General features: G+C 50.9%; 1 protein-coding gene across 4 annotated transcripts in view; it reads right to left on the reverse strand.

Annotated features, from left to right (window-relative positions):
- Positions 1-21,501, reverse strand: part of FARS2 (phenylalanyl-tRNA synthetase 2, mitochondrial) — a 305,489-nt gene that overhangs the window by 278,023 nt on the left and 5,965 nt on the right. For 2 of the 4 annotated variants that reach the window (XM_070778461.1, XM_070778460.1), the window contains exons 2-3: positions 13,295-13,381; positions 7,435-7,588 (exon numbers count right to left, since the gene is read on the reverse strand). The gene's annotated coding sequence lies outside the window, so the exon portion shown is untranslated. The remainder of the gene's footprint in view (positions 1-7,434; positions 7,589-13,294; positions 13,382-21,501) is intronic. The other 2 variants (XM_070778459.1, XM_070778458.1) reach the window with 1 other exon arrangement.

A 21,501-nucleotide genomic window follows, 5' to 3' on the forward strand; every position in this document is an offset into this window, starting at 1 on the left:
TCCACTGAGCCCAAAGCCTCAGCACACATCTTCCCAGCACTCCGGGGCCGCCAGCCAAGCCCGGAAAGGCAGGGGAAGGCTGCATTCCAGCCTTCGCTTCATCCAAGTGTTAGGGCCAACAGCCATGTTTTCTCCAAAACTCTCTGTACACAGTCAATCAGGCACCTATGATCTGGCTCCCGGAACGTGTGCTCTTCATACACTGGCAAATGGAAATTCATTTCACCAAAATTATACAAATGGCCTTTCACTAACATGTTCGAAAAACAAGAAACAGAAGAGCTGAGAAAGGGAAGAAAAGGCGGTGGAGAGGTGGGTGGGCCACCTTTGCACGTAACAGCAGAGTGGAACGGCGACATGCGCACTGATGGAAAGCCACGGTCCCTTCTTCCTTGCAGTCATCCCTGGAAAGAGTGGTGACTGAGAGGTAAGGGACGAGAAGCGTGGAATGGATTATAAATTACTAGGTAGAGAGACTACATCCGAGGTAAACGGCCTATGAGTTTCAAGCAGGTAAAGTGCACACGCACTGTCCTCACTCTTTTCTGAACAGATTCTCAGCCCTCAAGAGCAGGACCTGCTGTCACTGCAGGACCGGGGGCAGGTGGCGAAAGTCCTCGGAGAGGCCAGCTTCCCGCCAGCTCCTCCCTAAGGCTCGGCAGTAATGAGCCCATCACCAAACCGGCATTCCGTGCCATCCTCCCAGGGAGCCAGCAAAAATCCTGGAAGGAATCCAGAGGAGAGCAGCTTTCCACCCTAAATATTCAAAACAGAGACTCACAGTAAAAAGTATATGACTTGTAAGTGTAACTTGCTACCTGTATAATCTGGAGCATAAGGGAAGCAGGAGGAAGTTTTTTGAGCATCTCTGAAATCAAAATGGAAAAGCAGCCCCATCTTTGTAGGGCTAAACCCTGGTATCCCTCGTGGGCAGAGCAGGGCAATTCCAAGACGGTATGAAGATAGGCTGAGTGCAACACCGTCCTGTCCACCAGAACTATATCAGCTCCAGGGACCCAGTGGGGCTTTAAAATAATAGAACTTAAAAGGGAAAACACACACACACACAAATCTTTCTTCAGAGGGATAATATTACAGATTGGAGGGAAAGGTTCCAGAATTTTCACATCTTACGATGTGAATTTCCTCTACTCTTCTAGATTCTTCTGGCTGGTCTAGGAATTAAATTGACATGAAACAGATTAATAGGGGGAAAAACAAAGAGAATCAAAAGTTTCTCTTTTGAGAACGCGCATGGAACACGCGAGAGACCCAAGAAAACTGAGGAACTGAACAAAATGGCCAAAGCCCGCCCCTGAAATGCCACTTTGAGCTAAAGACAAAGGAGGATGTTAGGGCCAGTGGTTTAGGATGTCAAAGGGGAGAAAGGCAATGGACATGGAGCTAGAAAAGCAAGCGTTTGGTGAATCAGCATTTGCTGAGCCAGGCACAGACCAAGGGACAGAATGGACTCTAATCTCAGGCATTTTCTGCACCAGCTGGACCCTGGGACCTATCTATTAACATCCAAGCGCCTTTCTTGAGTCCTACAGAACATCTGGAAAGCACGGAGTTGGTGCATCTGAAACCTTCCCAGCTCGAGTGTACCTTCTGGGCAGCCCAGGGAGGCAGGCGGAGTGAGCCATCGGCCTCCGCTGCCCTCGAGCTTCCCCCAGCCACTCTGCCCTTCTGGTGGACACGGGGCTGCTTCCACCATGCGCAGGGCTCTGGGCTCTGGGCTCCAAGCCCTCCCGCCAGGTACCCTCTGCTCTGTCAGGGCAGGGGGCACTAAGGGTCTCTGCCCCTCCTTCCCTGCCTTCCCCTCCACCCCCTGGCCCACTCAATCCTCACCCTTCTCCGCCCCGCAACCCCCCCCCTCCCCAGGCTGGGTTCAGGGCTCAGCATCTATACCTGTCCGCACCATACACTGATTAACAATAAAGAGATGCTTCTGTATGACTTGCTGGGTTCTGGGCACATAATAAATACGTGTGAATGACTCTCCAACCAGTTACTGCCCCTGAAGGACAAGGGGCATACTCTATTCACCTTTCCAGCTCTCGCGCCATTCAAGCACACGGTAGCTGCCCCACAAATATGTTGTTTAACAAATACTTCTTACCCATGTTTCCATACCCAGATCCTAACATTCCATCAGGAGTCAAAATACTAACGACTTGGATAAATGAACTTGCACATGAATAGAGGACTGGCCCAGGGGAGGGGCTGGTCCAGTTTAAGGTGGGTTTGCAGCAGACGGCAGGTGTTCAGCCCGAAGGCCTCGCTCCCCATCTGCGCTCCAGCTCGTGAGGAGGGCAGGGGAGCCACCGCCCTCCTGCTGGGCCTGGATCAGGCTCCTCCTGAAGCTGGGGCTCTAGCCCTTGTGTGCTGCAGGCCTGTAGGGCACAGCCCCTCGGGCTGGACAGGCCTCCGTCCAGGCTCAGCGATTCCAGCACTCTGGACAGCTCCATTTCCCTCCAGGTGCTGGGGCTGGAGTTTGGGATCAGGACCCTGTCCCGCGTGTGCAGAGGACTCGGGGGCCTGCAGACAAGCTGACTCACAAGGAGCCCTGAAGAATGCTGCCCACCATGGCTGGTGGTCTCATCTCTCCCACGGCTGAACTGTCGAGAGACACAGGGTCTCCAACCAGAGGCACAACCTGAGCCTGGGAGGCTGCGGAGCCCGAGGTTTAGGGCACAAGCTCACGGGGCGGGGAAGGATGCAGCCGTGGGTGGGTGGGCTGAGGGTGGGGGCTTCCCGTGGACGATGCGGCCCTCCAGCGGGGCTGTCCTGTGGCCCAGGAGCCCAGGTGGTCATCGCTTGGTCAGGCTCAGGCCATCAGTGAGTCCTGGGCCGTTCCCACACGCAGCCCGTGCACAGCACTGACCCAGTCTGCCGGCCCTTGTGGTTGGGGAGGGAGGTGTCTCCACATAAGGTTCCAGTCCCTCCTAGGGGTCCCTCATGATTTCCTCTAACAAGCCTCTCACCTGGGTCTAGGGTCTGGAAGTGATCAGGCAGGTTTCCACTCTCTATGAACACAAAGGAAAAAAAGTCAGCTATTCCGCTCAATATCTGCTCATGCAGCCCTTTGAAACCCAGTTCTCTGACCAACTAGCTGTGGCCTTGGGCAAGTAACATAACCTCTGTGAGTATGTAAACAAGGGGAATCGCTAAGATCCTTTCCCATAATGTAAGTCTTAGGTCTCTGATCCGATTGGGTTGTCGTCAGCGATTAGAAATACTGTAAAATCAACAGAGCATCGCGAGGAAAACGGACAACGCGGTTATGTGTGGCGGAACAGAGAACACAGCTGGAAGGAAAGAGGAACAAGGGCGCCCGGCCGGCCGCTGAGGGAGAATGCTGCCGAGGCCACAGTCGGCCTGCGCCACTGCCGAGGCCACAGTCAGCCGGCGCCGCTGCTGAGGCCGACGTCTGAGAGCAGGAGGCCCCGCTCCGGGCCCGAGGACGCCGCCCCCTGGTGGCCGCACACCAGGCCTGCCCGGCAGACACCAGCTGGCGGGATCTGCCCGGGCCTCCTCCTCAGCGGCCGTGGTCCAGCGGCGGGGCGAGCATCGCCCCACGACCAGGAGGAGTGTCTCCTGGGTGCCAGTCACGTCAAACAGCTTGAGGATACTGGGGTAATTCAAGGCCTCAGGCCCTGGAGGCTGGAGAAGCTCTGTGGACCGTTCATTTAACAGGAAAAGAATGAAGAAAAAACTTTTTAAGAAGAATAAGAAAAAAAATAGCAGAGGAGGAGAAAACCAACGCAAGTGCCGACTGTCCGCCTGGCGAGCTTGGCTTCTCACCGGGAGGACAGGACTGGGCCCCCGAGCTCTTCACGTCTCCCTGTCAGTCTTTTGGTCCCTTACTGAGTTGTTTCGGTGGCTTTAAAGTCTCGCTTACAGCGTTCAAACCTTCAAGAATCTACGCATGTTTCCGGCGTGTCGCTTATGACCTGTTATCTGAACGTACTATTTACTCACAGGAAAACCACTCTCAGCACAGACCCCGCTTCAGAGACGCAGCTGATCCGTCGAGCCCCTCGCCCTCGATGAACCTGGGAGCAGCACGTCTGACCTCTGACAATCTCTCTGGCTGCTTCCACGAGTGATCTTTTCTCTACAAATAATGTCTAAGAGCAGGTGTCAGCCAACAGAGACACGGCTCCGTCAGTCAGCTGGGGCGGCCAGCGGAGCTCTGGAGAGCCGCCGGCATCGCTTCCTGTGGGGAGGCCTCGCAGGACGACCGGCTGAGCCTCAGCAGCACACAATGCCTCCTGTCTCCCGCGACTCACTGCTGGCGCCACGTGAGGCGGCAGGAGGGAAACGACCTCCTGTAAATGAAGCAGGCTCCTGTCTGGCAGTTTTTTGTGGTCACCCACCTCTGAACATACATACACAACCAGCCCATCACGACAGTGTTGGGGATTCTGCTGCCCGCTGTTCCCCGATTCTCTGAAAACCAGTCTCCTCCTCAGAAATCAGGCAAACAAATTCACTTCAAAATAACAGCTCCATTTCAAAATCCATACTATTGTGTTAATGCCAACATACCGTGGTGCTTTGGGAAATGTGTTTTCTGGCTGCTTATGTCATTCTTCCCTTGAAAGACGGGGGAGAGGCATTCCTTCACTGCAAATTCTTCATGTGCAGGTCTCACTATTTTTCAGATGTGGGTTCTCCTTTCCAGACTGTATTATGACCATTTCTCTTTGTTCCTTTTTCTTACTCAAGTGAATTTACCACTTCCCTCTATGATTTTGGCTTCAAAATTCATTTATTTACCCAGGTAAATCTATAGTGAATTTCATTACAGATAACTTATGACTTTAGAACCGTATTTATGGCCCCAGACCAAGACGTCACACACAGGGTTAGACTCCACAGGCAGCTCTGCAGGCTCTGCGCGCAAGGAAAGACACGGGACAGCTTCACACAAAAGGTACAGCAAAGGGCAAAGGTCAGGCGGCACCTAAGTAAAGGTGAGAGCGTCCAGCGTTCCGTGGCAGGGAGGGGTCTTAACCCTTAATAACACCGCCCGAGACCCTCAATATTAGTTGATTAAATAATATCCAGGTGGGCTATTCCTTATCCCAAAAGATTGTTCTTGAAACCCGAGCCATGTGAACTAACTTTAACCACTCCACTGGTTAACGTCCTTCAGTTCAGTTCAGTTCAGTCGTGTCCGACTCTGCGATCCCATGGACCACAGCACGCCAAGCCTCCCTGTCCATCACCGACTCCTGGAGTCCACTCAAACTCATGTCCATTGAGTTGGTGATGCCATCCAACAATCTCATCCCCTGTCGTCCCCTTCTCCTCCTGTCTTCAGTCTCTCCCAGCATCAGGGTCTTTTCCAATGAGTCAGCTCTTTGCATCAGGTGGCCAAAGTATTGGAGTTTCAGCTTCAGCATCAGTCCTTCCAATGAAATTCAGGACTGATTTCCTTTAGGATGGACTGGCTGGATCTCCTTGCAGTTCAAGGGACTCGCAAGAGTCTTCTCCAACACCACAGTTCAAAAGCATCAATTCTTCAGCGCTCAGCTTTCTGTATAGTCCAACTCTCACATCCACATGTGACTACTGGAAAAACCATAGCCTTGACGAGACGAACCTTTGCTGGCGAAGTAATGTCTCTGCTTTTTAATATGCTGTCTAGGTTGTCCTTCAGTGGCTCCTTAATACCAAAAACATTCTGTGGATAAAATCCATATGCCACGTATCATTATAAGGCTTGGAGGTGCCCAAGTTTTGCTACACACTGAGATCTGGGAAGCCTGACAACTCCCAACGCCCCAGCATACCCCACACCCATGGAGTCACAAGCCTGGCAGTGACAGTCACTCTGCAGGCACCACCACCCTCCCAACACACACACACACTCACACTCCCCACCCCAACCCCAGAACCCTCAGATCGGGGTTAGAGGCCAGCTTCCGAGCTCTCTGGCAGCTTGCAGCTCCCCCGTTACAACACAGGAGTCCCGTGCTGGGTCTGCTCTGGAGCTTCAGTTCCCCCACTAACCCAGGGCCACGGGAGCAGGGCCAACAAGGACAGACGTCACTGCCCAACACTGGCCCGCAGCACTCACAGCACCTGCAACACACTGGGCACCCGATTTCTCATTCAGGTCCAGGCCTGCTGTTGCTCAGTTGCTAAGTCACGTCCGATGCTATGACCCCATGGACCGCAGCATGCCGTTTCCTTGTTCTTCACTAACTCCCAGAGTTTGTTCAAACTCAAGTCCATCGCATCGGTGATGCCCTCCAACCACCTCATCCTCTGTCATCCCCTTCTGCTCCTGCCCTCAATCGTCGCCAGCATCAAGGTCTTTTCCAGTGAGTCTCTGCATCAGGTGGCCAAAGTATTGGAGCTTCAGCATCAGTCCTTCTGATGAATATACAGGGTTGATTTCCTTTAGGATGGACTGGTTTGATCTCCTTGCTACAGTCCAGGCTGGACCCCTTTAAAACTGATAAATCAACCATGGGCACTGTGCTCTTGAAAATCTTGAATGACAGCTCTTTAGGAAGTAACAGCCAAGAACAGGGAACAGGAAGAAGGAGCCCCTCACTTCTGACCCCATCCAGGGAATAACCCAATTTTTCAAAACCCTCCTCAGTGAGCACATCCCCAGCGGCTGCAGGCATGAGCCCAGTCTTTAAGCTCCGATTTCCCTTGGCTCTCCCTGCGGGGTCACTCTAATATTCCGCACCACTGCTAATGTCTTTTCTAAGCTGGCAGCATTGTCCTCAGACATCAAACAGTTAAGTCTTCAGGTGATAAAGACATCTCCCATCTGCTGCTTCCCAGAGCTGCTACGAAGTGTGAGGGAGAAGGCACCTAAAACGCACACAAACACTCCACAGAGAAAAGCTGTGAGACTCACTACAGATTAACAGGAAGCAAAGCCCAGAAGACACGCTTCTCGGCATCGTCATACTTTAACTTCTGGGCAGACGGACACTATGAGTGAAACTGCTGCGCTTCAACTCGAAAGGCACCTCTGGCAGGACGCGGCGCCACTCACAACCTGAACCGCTTCCGGAAGGCGGTCCCCAGTTGTCTGCTCGTGTCTAAATTACCTACAGGCCTTAGACTCTGTACACGTGTAAGTGTTCATTGGCAGTCAAAGAGCTTTACATGCCGAAATTTGGTTTGTGGGTGAATATGTATGTATAATGCATAAAACCCAAAAACATTCACTAGAGCCAATAATGCAAGCAAAGTTATTTCTACTAACTTGCGCCCCCAAACAAATCCACAGTGGGTAAATCGCAGGAAGCCACATTGAAGAGATCACATCAACACGGATTAAAAATGCACCACACTGACAGGAGTACGCAGTCTGCGGTGGGCGCTGGCCTCCTGTTCCTACCAGCGGGACCCAAGCCCCGTGTCCCCATCACCAACAGACTCTAGGTTCTCACTCACCCTCCACACCCAGCCTGAGAAAGAGGCTCACGGTCTTCTTCTTAGCTGGCTAAGCCACCACGGTCCAAAGCTGACAAAGTCTCAATCTTACAGAGTTTCCCGAATCTAAAGAGGATGGCATAGAAATTGGTGGCTCTGAGTTTAACACAACAACCTACGGATAAAGAAAACTCTGTATAAGTTATTTTTTCCCTTGGTAATGTTTATCAGGGTTGCATACATGTGCACATGTTTTAATACACAGAAGTTAAAAGGGAAAGAAAGCACTCTAGTCTCAAATACAGAAAACCCTGCTGTGTTAAAAACAGTAACGCTTGGGGTCAGCCAGCGCTATCTCACTGCGGGAGAAGCACGAGCCTCTCTCTGGTCCCCACGTTAACAGAACAAGCATACATCTCAGTCTGGGCCAATCAATGAAAGATTAAATTTCTGTAAAGGAAATTATACAGTAACAAGGAAAAACATATGTGATACATGAAAGAAAAAGGTAAAACTTTCATAAACAGTCTAATAAGATCCACATACAAATTACACAGCAGAAAAGAATGAAAGGAAACTTTTTAATATTATGAGTGGTTGGCATTCAGATGGAAGGAACTTTGAATAAGTTTTCTCTCCTTTCAGTTTCTCCTTATTGTCAAAGTTTCAAGTTTCTATCATAGAAACAACTAATCCTGTTCAGACAGAGTAAAGAGGTGCTGACCTCCGCACGTCACAGCGAAACGCCCTGGGCAGGTCAGCCCCTCTCTCCTTTCTACTCTGAGCTGAGTACCCAGGTCAGCAGCTCCAGCCTGGAAGGGTGGTGCTGGTCTCCAGGGCTGTGGACACAAACCGCCCTGAGCACAGGGCCGCGGGGGGTCTGCCCAGAGGACCCCGTGCTCTCCCGGTGAGGAAGGGGTGGACACACTGAGCCAGCGCCGCAGAGCTCGGCAGTCACACCCAGGGCGCCAAAGTTACAGGCACCGACGAGAAGCTCTCCTGAAATGTAAACACCCACCAATCCCAAACCCAAGTCCCAGGAGCAGGACCACCCCGAGCCCGCCGGGTGAGCGTCGCCCCTTTCAGGGGGCCTGGGGCCGCCGAGGCCGAGCCCCTCGGCGCGCCGCTCGAGCCCCCGGGCAGCCCCCATGGGGCTGCTTCGGGAGCCTGCAGCTGACGGCACTCCTGCGCTGTGTCCTCGCGTCTCATCTGACACCTCGGGGGCTTCCTCCCAGTAAAGCCTGAGCCTCAGCATGTCAGTGACAGGGAGTGGGGGCTGGAGGGGGAGCAGAGCACCCTCCACGGGGCTTCTGCTCTCAGGCTCCGGGGTCACTGCTCCCTGACGACCTTCGGTCTCTGCTCGGCGCATGTGGACCGTGATGAGACTTTTGCAAGGATCGCAGCTGTGGCAAATGCACATTAAAATCATGTACCACAATTAACACAGACCAGGCTTCCCTTACAAAAGAAAAAAGAGCTCATATTCAAACTCAGAGACACCACGAAGCTCTAATTTGGTCCCAAACTGAGTTTTGATCCCGCTCTCTCTCTCGGCTCTCAGGACAAATCTCTCAGCCTGTACCGCTCTGGAGCCCAGTCTGACTGCTGCGTCAAGGTCACAAGCCTCACACACATATCTGCACAGCCACAAGGGAGGGGAAATGTGGGTCCACAGCAAAGAGCACCGCAAATACACATCAGGTGAAGGCACGGTGGGGGTAGACGTGGCAAAACAGGCTCCCCAAGTTCCCTGAGACAGCACAGTAAAGGGCGCTGCACTGGGAGCCGGGAGGCAGCTCGGAGCGCCCAGCTGCCGTCCACCCAGGACGCCCCTGGGCAGGACACGTGGCCTTCCCGGCTCAGCGTCCCCACCCGTCCAACGAGGAGGCCCTGGAAGCGTGCGCACACGCCTCTACGGTCTTTTCCAGCATTGCCTCTCCTAAATTTCTCAGCTCAAAATCAAGTTCCCATACCCCGGAGAGCACTCGCTGCAGGCTCTACACCCCGGACCCACAGCCTGCCTGCCGGGCTTCAGAACCTCTCCTGGAACCATGCAGACGGAGTACTAACGTCCCTCACTCATCCGTTCACTCATTCATTCACCATTCAATCAGAAGGCACAAATCCATCGCCTGCACGCAGAACGCACAGCCCTTCAGGGAAGAGACAGAAAGACAACTTCAAGAGGCCCAGCCTCCAGTTAAAGGCACTAAAGGCTTACGATCCAATGGGAAACGTGAAGAATTGAAGAAAATTGCGATGACACAGACCTAGAATAAACTGCTAACGAATCACAGGACCTTTCCCACAAAGCCTAGACGGAACCCCAAATCCTCAGCTCAGCCCTCCCCTGAAGCGCCCTTAAGGCTGTCCGGCAGTGAACCCTGCAGCAGGTCGGCTTTGCTCCTGCGCGCGTGCTCGGGCGCTGCCAGGGCCCCCCCCCCCCCCGATTCCCGAAGCGCAGTGAACCCTGCAGCAGGTCGGCTTTGCTCCTGCGAGTGTGCTCGGGCGCTGCCAGGGCTCCTCCCGATTCCCGAGGCGCCTCGGAGTCCGCCTTTACCCAGCCGTCAGGGGCCAATCGGAACCTCGTCGCGATGGCTAAATGCGCTTGCCAATTCCTTTGCCAGCTTTTTTAAAATTTCAAATTCCAGGGAAATAGAAAATGTATATACACTTGCTTAACTCCATGTCTGTGTGTGCACACATGCTAAGTTGCGTCAGTCGTGTACAACTCTTTGCGACCCCATAGACTGTAGCCCACCAGGCTCCTCTGTCCAAGGGATCCTCCAGGCGAGAATACTGGAGTGAGTTGCTGTGCCCTCCTCCAGGGGATCTTTCTGACCCAGGGACTGAACCTGAGTCTCCTGCGAACCCTGCATTGCAGGCAGATTCTTTACCGCTGAGCCACCGGGGAATCCAACTCCATGTCTACCACGCTCTGTATTAAACTCTGAACTACAAAACTTATACGGGAACTGGATACCGAGCATATTCCTACTAAGAACAATGCATAACGGCACTGAGGCTTAAATCAGTGCACATACAAACCAGAAGGATTTACACACACACATGAGCACACGCACACACGAGCACAAATGCGCACACACGCATCCCCACACCCCTCCTCTCCGGCCGTGAGAGGCTGCACGCCTAATCCTGGCTGGCCGTCTGGGAAACAAACGACTCTGTGATGGCACTGTAAACTGGTTCCACTCCTCTGGAAAGCAATCTGGCAGCATGTTTTAGAGCCATAAAACTGTTCTATTCTCTGACCTAATAATACCACTAGGGACTCTATCATAAGAAACTAATTGAAAATATGGAAATAGCTACGTGCACAAAGATGTGCCTTATGGTGTTATTAACAGCCACAAGGAGTTGGGAGCAAGGTACTTGTCAACTACAGAGTCGAGGACTCGGTGGCACGGAACCACAACAGAGTAGCATGCGACCACTAAAAGGCGACGGCGAAGCCTGCAGAGCAGGAGGAGGAAAGGCAGCTGCGAAACAACAGGCAGAGCCGTGTAAAATCACGGGAGGAAGACCGATACTACTGCTTTAGGACAGCAAAAGGGGGTTTTCTCCTATTTCTTGGCTTTCCGTGATCTATCTCTGATGCTTCCGTCGTTCAAAGATAATCTTTCTAATAATGAACGCAGGCCTTGACCGTGAGGACAAGGGAATAAGCCCACGTCAGCGAGCCTGGCTGCCCCCTTCCACAGGGGGAGGGCCGGGGCACTCGGCGTCCCGGGGGCAGGGCTGCGCAGCGCGGCCCAGGAGAGCCCCCCGCAGCCCTCGCGCACCTGTCAGCGACGAGGGAAATACGAGCGGCGCCCATCTGCTAAGCCCAGTTGATCCCCTGCATTACGAGCACCACGAGGCCAAGGACTCCCCAGGTATGCCATGTGCACTGCCAGCCTAGTTATCTGTTCACCGGATTTATAGGGGGTCACACGGGGCTCTTCGATCATTTACTGAAAGGAAGCAAGCTCCAATTTTCACATCTGGAGCAAAGAGGAATGACTGCGCCCAGAAATGCATCATCATAACAGTGGGAGCGGGAGAGACCACCTGTCACCTCTGCTGAGGCAGAGAACGGGCACCGCCGTGCGGCCACACAGGCACCTATGAAGCCCACCAGAGCCTTCAGCTTGGGGGTGAAACCACCTGTCACCTCTCCTGAGGCAGAGAACGGGCACCGCAGTGCAGCCACAGGGGTGCCTACGAAGCCCACCAGAGCCTTCACCTCGGGGGAAAAACCACCTGTCACCTCTGCTGAGGCAGAGAACGGGCACCGCCATGCGGCCACACGGGCGCCTACGAAGCCCACCAGAGCCTTCGGCTCGGGGGGTGAAACTGCCCTCGGATGCAGTGACCCGGAGCCGGCAGAGAAATCTGGGCCAGCACATCCCTGCCCTTCCTCTGCATTCCCGAACTCCAGGCTCCGCAGAGGGAGCGAGACGAGCGCCTACGGCCACCGGCGCCAAGTCAGGAACAGAGAGACGGCTTCCGTGAGGAGTGAACACCACCTTTCAACACAGAAGAGAGTCCCGCGGGTGAGAGGGAGCCCTGCTAACAAGGACGCCGGAGAAGACAGTTCTGTAGCTTTTGAGATGAGAAAAATCTTAACTAGAGCCCAAAGAATGAGGTGCTCAAGAGAAAGGACAGCAACACCTCCACACCTGGGCCGCACCATTGGGAACCACCTGTGACGCTCTTTAAAAGCCCCCATGACCAGCGCGCACACCGGGCCAGCTACCGGAAGATCACTGGAGGCGGACTGCGGTGCGGGCCACGGCTGGGAGCCGCCAGATTCGGGACGATTCTGCAGACACCGTCCAGAGCACAGTCGGTTTGAGTGTGACTGTGGGCCACTTCCACCAGCTACGATGATGGACCAGCCACTCACACCCGGCCTGGGAGGGGCTCGTGGCCACGCACACACAGCTCCCCACAACACATGCACCATTCAAACGCAGCACAGGAGAGGTTACCCACCCAGAGGACCTGCCTGGAAGAGTGGGGTGCAAAATCCCTCGGTCGGCGTTTCCAGGGGGCACCTCCCCGGCAGCACCGTGGGGGTCTGTGAGCCCAGGCTGCGTCGGGAGCTGGCCCTTGGCCCCCGCTGGGCCAGCATCCCCCAGGGAACGAGCTTGTTTCAGGACGCCACCAGGCCCCGCACAACCTAGTGTGTGAGGGACGACGCAGATGTCCTTAGCAAATCACACACAGGATCAAAGAAACAGGTACACTTCCAAGCTGCTGCTCCTGTACTGATAAAGATGGAAAGTTCACTTTATCTGAGTTTTTTTTTTAAAGTCCTCACTGTTTACCACTGATCCATTCCAAGTCCCCCTCCCCCCGTTTAAATTCAGCTTCAGATCAGAATTCAGCTTAGATAGTTCTATTTAGTTTTATTGGAAAGCAAACTTTTGGCAGGGGTAGGAAGAGCAGAGATATATACAAAACTTCGGCAGGATCAATTTGCATTTATTCAAAGCATTTACAGGCAAAATTTGACCCAAGAATTTAAATAAAATCAAACATACTGCATACATCCTGAAAGATAGTTTAAATAAGAGAACATTTTACAGCATAAATTTAGAAAGGCAGGGAAAAAAACATACAGAGATATTAAATCTAAGATGTTTAACAACATGAGCTGTGACGGCAGACGGCCTGGGTTTGAACCCATGCACAATGCCCTGAACCGCGTTTCAGAGCCTCTGCACCTCGACTGGTGTTTGCGTCAGAGGTTCTAAGGGCAGACCATCAGACCATCAGGCTCAGATCCGGGTCTGCATGTGAGCGGTGTGAGCACACGTAACCTCCCCGCGCCCGCCCCCTCACCCCCGTGACCTGGAGCAAGAAATGGACCTACCTCGGATCTGGAGAAACCAGAACCCTCGCGCACAGCTGATGGGAATGGACAGCGGTGCAGCTGCTGTGGCAAACAGTCTGGCGGTCCCTAAAAATATCAAACACAGAGTTACCACAGGGTCCAGCAATTCCACATCTGGGACAATGCCCCAAAGAGCTGTGAGCAGACAGAGGGACAGATATTTGGACACCCGTGATCACAGCAGTATGTTCACAACAGCCAAAACGGGGCCACGGCCCAAGGGCCCGTCAACACAGCCATGGACAGAATGCAGTGCACACCCACGGTGAAGTATTACTCACCCTTAAAAAGGAAGGGGACTCTGACACGCTCTGACATGGATGAACCTTGAAGATAACTATGCCAAGTGAAATAAGCCAGTTATGAAAAGACAAAACACTGCTTGACTTCATGTATATGAGTACGCACAGAAACAGAGAGAACGGCGGTTGCTAGGGGCTGTGGAGGAGGGTTGGGGAATTAGGAGTTCAGTGAGGACGGAGGTGAGTACTACACGTAATATGCCAGCAAATCTGGAAAACTCAGGACTGGAAAAGGTCACTCTTCGTTCCAATCCCAAAGAAAGGCAATGCCAAACACTGTTCAAACTACCGCACAATTGTACTAATCTCACATGCTGGCAAGGTAATGCTCAAAATTCTTCAAGCAAGGCTTCAACAGTACATGAACTGAGGACACCGAGATGCTCAAGCTGGATTTAGAAAAGGCAGAGGAACCAGAGATCAAATCACCAGCATCTGTTGAATCATAGAAAAAGCAAGAGAATTCCAGAAAAACATCTATTTCTGCTGCACTGACTACACTAAAACCTTTGGCTGTGTGGATCACAACAAACTGGAAAATTCTTAAAGGGATGAGAATACCAGGACACCTTACCTGCCTCCTGAGCCATCTGTATGCAGGTCAAGAAGCAACAGTTAGAACCAGACATGGAACAACGAACCGGTTCCAAATTGGAAAAGGAGTACGTCAAGGCTGTATACTCTCACCATTATTTAACTTCTATGGGAGTACATCCTGAGAAATGCAGGGCTGGATGAAGCACAAGCTGGAATCAAGACTGCCGGGAGAAATATCAATAACCTCAGACATGCAGATGACACCACCCTTATGGCAGAAAGCGAAGAGGAACCAAAAAGCCTCTTGATGAAAGTGAAAGAGAGTGAAAAAGCTGGCTTAAAACTCAACATTCAAAAAACGAAGATCATGGCATCTGGTCCCATCACTTCATGGAAATAGATGGGGAAACAAAGGAAACAGTGACAGACTATTTTTCTGGGCTCCAAAATCACTGCATATGGTGACTGCAGCCATGAAATTAGAAGACGCTTGCTCCTTGGAAGAAAAGTTATGACCAACCTAGACAGCATATTCAAAAGCAGAGACATTACTTTGCCAGCAAAGGTCCGTCTAGTCAAGGCTATGGTTTTTCCAGTTGTCATGTATGGATGCGAGAGTTGGACTATAAAGAAAACTGAGCACCAAAGAATTGATGCTTTTGAACTGTGGTGTTGGAGAAGACTCTTGAGAGTCCCTTGGACTGCAAGGAGATCCAACCAGTCTATCGTAAAGGAAATCAGTCCTGAATATTCATTGGAAGGACTGATGCTGAAGCTAAAACTCCAATACTTTGGCCACCAGATGCGAAGAACTGACTCAATGAAGACCCTGATGCTGGGAAAGATTGAGGGCAGAAGGGGGTGACATAGGATGAGATGGTTGGATGGCATCACCAACTCGATGGACATGAGTTTGAGCAAACTTCGGAATTGGTGATGGACAGGGAAACCTGGCGTTCTGCAGCCCACGGGGTCGCAAAGAGTCACACGTGACTGAGCAACTGAACCGAACTGAACTAAGATTCAGTTTGGGGAGATGAAAAAGTTCTGAGTTGGATGGTGGTGAAGGTTTACCCAAAATGTGACTGTACTTACTTAGTGCCACTGAATTGCACGTTTAAAAATGTTTAAGATGGTGATTTTTGTCTTATAAACTTTATCATAATTTAAAAAAGAAAATGAACAAGATCGACTAGCTGCTAACTGACGGATCTGCTGTGAGGACTGGCCATCCATGAAGCATTTACAGCACCGGGCACAGGGCGGTCCTCCATGAATACGATCTGCTGCTGAGTCGCTTCAGTCGTGTCCAACTCCACAGACGGCAGCCCACCAGGCTCCTCTGTCCCTGGGATTCTCCAGGCAAGAACACTGGAGTGGGCTGCCATTTCCTCCTCCAAATACAAGCTTCTCTCTTCCTTTCCTGTCTCTGGAGCACCCCCTTCAGGCCCCACTTCGGGTTCTGCAGAAACAGATGCTCAGTGACTAGACTCTGACTCCCCGCCCCCAGAGCTGTACACCTTGTGCGGTGGGGCAGCTCCAGCCCTGGGCTGCCTTCCAGGGCAGATGCTCTGGTATTGGGACAAACCCACTGCATCAAATGAAGATGAAGAAACCACCTAATTTCTGCAGTCTTCACACATAGAGCTGAGAGACCACATTTAAAAAAAAAAAAAATGATTTTGTCTATTTCCTAAATTGTTTGTGAATAATTTTGCCTCAAAAATAGGTTCACAGGCTAATGCTATCACACAGGTCTGATAGTGAAGAAGAGAAAAAAAGTTGCCCTGATATTCATAAAAATTCTTTCTCCTTTAATCATAATCAAGACTATTTTACTTTGCTTCATCATTTAAAAGTCACTTCATTATGAAAACGTTCAAGCATATACAAAGGTAGAGACCTAACTGCTGCTGCTGCTACGTCGCTTCAGTCGTGTCCGACTCTGTGCGGCCCCACAGACGGCAGCCCACCAGGCTCCCCCGTCCCTGGGATTCTCCAGGCAAGAACACTGGAGTGGGTTGCCATTTCCTTCTCCAATGCATGAGAGTGAAAAGTGAAAGTGAGGTCGCTCAGTCGTGTCCGACTCTTCGCGACCCCATGGACTGCAGTCTACCAGGCTCCTCCGTCCATGGGATTCTCCAGGCAAGAACACTGGAGTGAGGTGCCATTTCCTTCTCCAATGCATGAAACTGAAAAGTGAAAGTGAAGTCGTGTCCGACTCTTAGTGACCCCATGGACTGCAGCCTACCAGGCTCCTCCACCATGGCGGAGGAGCCTGGTAGGCTGCAGTCCATGAGGTCGCGAAGAGTCCTAACTAGCCCCTGTGTATCCCACTTAATAGCCAACTTTAACCTCTCTGACTACCTAAGACTCAACATCCTCCCCCAAAAGGCTGGAAAAAGAACACCAGGATGGTTACATTGAAGCAGTGTTCATTTCTAACAATCCTTATTTTCATCATTACTACTTTACTCTTAGTTCTTTTTTGGTATCTTCTCACCTGCTTTCCTTCTTTTTCTTTGAAACTACAAATAATTGCAATACTTACCAGGCCAGGGTTATTGTGAGGATATAACCAACATGAAAGTGCAGAGCTTGATGTCTGACACGTGAGACACTCCTGAGAAATTTTACTTCACACACACACACACACCCTCCCTCCTCTGCTCTCCATCTTCTCCTTCTGACACACCAGTCCTGCTCCCCCTGCCCCTCTGCTAAGCCAGGGATCCCAAACACAAATGCTTGACCACAAATGCCTAACTCACCTAGAAGACCCCAAATATAAAGACAAATCCAGAAAGTGGATAAACTGAGATGACAAATGCATTTAACATTTAGGGTTGGGGCTCAGCGACAGGAACCTCTTGAGGTTCATTAGTGCTCAGACTCTCGGTCGTGTCCAACTCTTTGCAATCCCATGGCCTGTAGCCCTCCAGGCTCCTCTGTCCATGGGATTCCCCAGGCAAGAATACTGGGGTGGGTAGCCATTTCCCCCTCCAGGGGATCTTCCAGAGCCAGGGATTGAACCCACATCTCTTACATCTCCTGCATTGGCAGGTGGGTTCCTTACCACTGCACCACTGGAAAAGAGCAACATTTAGCGTACTAGCCACTAAAGTAAAAATTAAAAACATGCCCTGTCCAGTGACTGTATGTTATTTACCAGAAAAAGCAGGCTAAACACAACACTGCAAAACAGCATGAACAAGGATTCCCATGCAGGTCGTGTCTGTGTGTGCGCTTATATTTTAAACATTAAACCCTTTTTTGATGATCCAAGAAGTTTTATATGCTGATGAAATTCATTCCTTGCAGTACTTTTTGCCAGTGGCAAACCTGCCACCTCTAATTTGTTTTAAAAGGAATTCTAATCACCCGATCAATCATACTCTTGACCTTCGGCCTTCGCGGTCGCCCCGCTGTGGTCGAAGCTGGCTGTAAAAGTCCGCGTTCTAACAGTGCTGTCGTCCTCAGGCTCCAAATCGCCCAGGACAGGAATGCCATCTGCCCCAACCCTCCGGCAGAGGCAAAAGCGGCACCTGAAGCTTCTAATTCGTCTTCTACCGAGATTCTTTCAGTAAGACTGAATGTCTAAGATAGTATTAAGTAATAACTTTTCCTCCACTGGGGTTTAAAGACTTATAAATCATCCGAGTCTTTACACAGTGAAATCCGGTCTCTTCATTACAAAATTCAACAGGTCATTTTTGCTTTTAAATAACTTTTCTTTCTGCAGAGACATAGTGACCGAGTAATAATCCTTCCAGACGCCCCCTCCCCTCTGAGCACACACTCAGTCTGAGCTGCACGGGCGGCCACCATCTGGCTGTGAAGAGGTGTCCGCGTCTGCCCCCTGCCCTCCTTGTCCCCACCAGGCTCCCTGGGTGGCATGCCGCAGGGCACACCCGTGACGCAGCCAGGACCACCAGGGAAACATGAGGGGTGACCGCAAACAGACACGGGCACGTCGAGTGGAGCAGCGGGCTTGGGGTGGAGTGAAGGATGTGATCATTTTAGACCCGCTATTGCAGGGGCTGGCGGGACAAGCAGATGGACACGTGCAGTGATGTTCACCTCGGTGGCTAAGTCACAAGGCGAAGGAGCAGGTCAAGGGGGGTGGCCCCGGGCGGGGGGGGGTGGGGGGCGGGCGTGGAGAGCCCACCCGTGGAAGGAGGAGAGCTCAGCTCTGAGCATCGAAGCTAAGACAGGGGAGCAGCACTTCAAGGAGGCAACTGCAAACTGGTCGCGTGTGAAACACCACAGCTAAACTGCAGGGGCTAAATGAGGGGTCAGGTAACTTAATCACGACAAAGTTCTCCATCTTCCAGAAGCTGTTTCAGTGATGAATAAGATGCACTTAAAACGATATGCAAATGCTATCCCAAATGAAAGGCACACAAACAGAAAGCGCTGAGGAACAGGATACCGAGGCCACGGTGGGGTGGTGGGGGCTGCCGAGCACAGAATCAGGCTGGGAGGCCCAGCCCACTCGCTGACCCCCCGCTCAGTGGAGAAGAGCCAAGTGACCGGCCCCCAGATGCTCTGAAGGCACCTGCAGAAACACGACACTCCCTCTTCATGAAGACAAGCTCTTAAAATAGGAACAGATAACGACTGCATTAATAAGACCCCAATATATCCACCCAAACTCTGGGATAGTGATGTGAGAAACCCTGAAAGAAGGCCAGAAAGTCCAACTTCCGAGTAGAGAAATGGCAATCAGAGAGTGCCACCAAGTGCCCCGAAAGGAATCGGAAATGCCTCTGAAAGCTATAGAACAATGTGCAAACTCAGAGAAATGCAAATTAAAACGCAATTAGATTTTTGAAAATCTACAGACTGGGGAAGAGCGTGTTGATACCATATTACAAGGGTCTAAGAAACGGGCATTAACGGTAAAACATCTATAGAGGAAAAGTATGACAACATATTGACATTTAAAAGGCACATATTTAATTCAACAATTCCACCTGCAGTATATTAAAGACTCCCTTCTTGCACAGGCACAACACGAGGCATGAACAAGCATACTCACTAAACGATCTTGATGGCACACGATGTGGGTTACAACCTGGGGACCTGAGACCACTCCCGGCCTCCCCCCGCCCCTTCAGTCCGTCGGCAGGGCCTCGGAACTGTCTCTACAGGGTCGCCACCATCCAGCCCGCCTGCCCACCCTCACAAGCCACACAACCCTCAGCATCCTCCCAGGGCAACTGAACAGGCTTTAGAGCCTTCCACTCGGAACAGTCGCCTCCTCTCATGCACCATATGTGCTGTGCCCAGATCTGGGCATTCCAGGCGGTGCTGGTGCTAAAGAACCCACCTGCTAATGCCGGAGATGTGAGACATGGGTTCAGTCCCTGAGTCAGATCCCCTGGAGAAGGAAATGGCAACCCACTCCAGTATTCTCGCAGGAGAATCCCATGGACAGAGGAGCCTGGTAGGTTATGGTCTATGGGATCACAAAGAGTCAGACCAAGCGACTAAAAAGTATCTGGTTAGGGACACGCTTCCCTTCAAATCCCCCAGATTCCTGGTGCTCACTAGGGGACTAAACGCCATCCTGACCCCGTCAATTCAGATGTGTCCAGTGGTCACAGTGATGTTATACTAAGGTGCGTTAGTCACTCGGTCGTGTCCAGCTTTGTGGATCCCATGGACACAAAGGCTCCTCTGTCCATGGGATTCTCCAGCCAGAATACTGGAGTGGGTTGTCATTCCCTCCTCCAGGGGATCTTCCTGACCCAGGGATCGAACCAAGGTCTCCTGCATTGTAGGTAAATTCTTACTTAGCATTATACTAAGGTGGGAGGTATTAAAAATACTAAGTGACTGTTTTTGGTTCTTTTTTTCTTTCTCAGTGGAGACTGGTAAAAAGTTTGGAATCCCAAGCACATGAAAACATATTCAGGGAAGTCCATCTTACCATCTGTCACTAAAAAGTCATTCTCTAGAGTTACTGTTTTCTCAAATGAGCAAGATGATCTTTCTCGAGGTGAGCATGTTAAGGTTAGTGATGGCTGGGGGCAGGGACTAAAGCAGATAATTTCGGGTCCTTAATGAGAAGTGTCTGCCATTTCCCAAGGTAAGGCAATTATGCATTAGGTAGGCCAAGGTTATCTTAAACGAGGTGATTCCTGGAGACACGTAGATATTAGTATTACATATTAGTTTGGACAATAATTTATGGAAAAGAATTTTAAAACTCATCAAATTCATAGAAATAAAAGTAAAACAGTTGTTCCCAGGGGCCAAGGGGAGAGGAGAGGGGGCAGTCAGGGTTCAACAGGGTCTGGGAAGATGAAAAGTTCTAGCAACAGGATGGCAGTGATGGTGAATGCACTAACGCCACTGAGCCGCACACGTTAAAATGGCTAAGATGCTGCCTTTTATTACATCGATATATAAACACAATTTTTCAAAATCCACCATGAAAATGAATTTTAAATATTTTATTTTTAATAAGTAAAAGATGCAACTACTAATTCTTTTTATTTCTCATATCAAGACCTAAGACAATATAGACAAAGCATCAATACAGACAATACAGACAAAAGTGTAATATAGACAAATAAATCAATAGAGACAAAGTGTAAATCTTATGGCTCTAATGCAGTAATTATTACAGTTTATCTTGATAATTCTTTTTCTAACCCTAGTGTCACTTGGAAAATACTAACATATAAAATTTAATCTGCTAATTCTCCTTCTTTTTAATTCCACTCCTCACTTAAAAAGCTTTCGGCCTTCAAGGTCAGGTGCATGCCATGTAGTCAGAAAGCAATTCTTACGTAAGTAGCAGCTGACGGTGGTTAGCCGCAGAAGGCTGGAATGCAGAGAACTCAGCCCTTGTGCCTGAAGGATCCTCCCACAAACTAAAGCCCGGAAGGGCTCCGGACTATGGATAAAATGCAATTAAAATATTAAAAATTTAAAAAAATAAAGAATGGGCGGAAAGTGCAACGACAATCCTAAGTCATGGAAGGCCACTGAGGACACAGGATCTTCTTCTGCTTCTCAAGCAGACCATAAAACACGCCTGTCGTGCACTGTAAAACAAGCTGCACTCGCACTGCCAGGAGCAGACCTTCTCAAAGGCTGTGAGATTACATGTGCTCAACGGGTTTGTAGTCAATGGTAATGTTTTTCAAGGTTAGAAGCTAACAAAATCACATCCTCTAGACTGAGGTGTCCAATATAGTAGCAGCTAATCTATATACAGCTACGTAAACACCAGGGCTTCCCCGGTGCCTCAGACAGTAAAGAATCCCCCTGCAATGCAGGAGACCCGGGTTCAGTCCCTGGGTCGGGAAGATCCCCTGGAGAAGGAAATGGCAA

The sequence above is a fragment of the Bos indicus genome, chromosome 23 (genome assembly GCF_029378745.1).
Source record: "Bos indicus isolate NIAB-ARS_2022 breed Sahiwal x Tharparkar chromosome 23, NIAB-ARS_B.indTharparkar_mat_pri_1.0, whole genome shotgun sequence".
Classification (NCBI taxonomy): domain Eukaryota; kingdom Metazoa; phylum Chordata; class Mammalia; order Artiodactyla; family Bovidae; genus Bos; species Bos indicus.